This window comes from Eurytemora carolleeae, unplaced genomic scaffold (genome assembly GCF_000591075.1).
Source record: "Eurytemora carolleeae unplaced genomic scaffold, Eaff_2.0 scaffold468, whole genome shotgun sequence".
NCBI classification, from domain to species: domain Eukaryota; kingdom Metazoa; phylum Arthropoda; class Copepoda; order Calanoida; family Temoridae; genus Eurytemora; species Eurytemora carolleeae.
The window spans coordinates 148867-149693 of record NW_019396653.1 but is presented as its reverse complement, the minus strand read 5'-3'; the positions used below and the strand labels follow the sequence as shown (position 1 = coordinate 149693).

The 827-nt window shown below is 32.6% G+C and overlaps 1 protein-coding gene across 3 annotated transcripts in view; it reads left to right on the top strand.

Moving 5' to 3' along the window:
• The window catches only part of LOC111706929 (uncharacterized), a 7430-nt gene that overhangs the window by 5116 nt on the left and 1487 nt on the right, over nt 1-827 (top strand). The window lies entirely within an intron of this gene.

The following is an 827-nucleotide window of genomic DNA, read 5'->3' as shown; positions in this document are numbered from 1 at the left end:
ATAAATGGTATCAGGTTCTCCTTAGATAAATGGTATCAGGTTCTTCCATAGATAAATGGTATCAGGTTCTCCTTAGATAAATTATATCAGGTTCTTCCATACATAAATGGTATTAGGTACTTCCATAGATAAATGGTATCAGGTTCTCCTTAGATAAATGATATCAGGTTCTTCCATACATAAATGGTATTAGGTTCTTCCATAGCTAAATGGTATCAGGTTCTCCTTAGATAAATGGTATCAGGTTCTCCTTAGATAAATGGTATCAGGTTCTCCTTAGATAAATGATATCAGGTTCTTCCATACATAAATGGTATTAGGTTCTTCCATAGATAAATGGTATCAGGCTAAATGACATCAGGTTCTTCCATACATAAATGGTATCAGGTTCTTTCATAGATAAATGGTATCAGGTTATCCTTAGATAAATGGTATCAGGTTCTTTCATAGATAAATGGTATCAGGTTCTCCTTAGATAAATGGTATCAGGTTCTTCCATAGATAAATGGTATCAGGTTCTCCTTAGATAAATGATATCTGGTTCCTTCATAGATATATAGTATCAGGTTCTTCCATAGATAAATGGTATTAGGTTCTTCCATAGATAAATGGTATCAGGTTATCCTTAGATAAATGGTATTAGGTTCTTCCATAGATAAATGGTATCAGGTTCTTCTTAGATAAATGATATCAGGTTCTTCCATAGATATATGGTATCAGGTTCTTCCATAGATAAATGGTATCAGGTTATTCCATAGATAAATGGTATCAGGTTATTCCATAGATAAATGGTATCAGGTTATTCCATAGATAAATGATATCAGGTT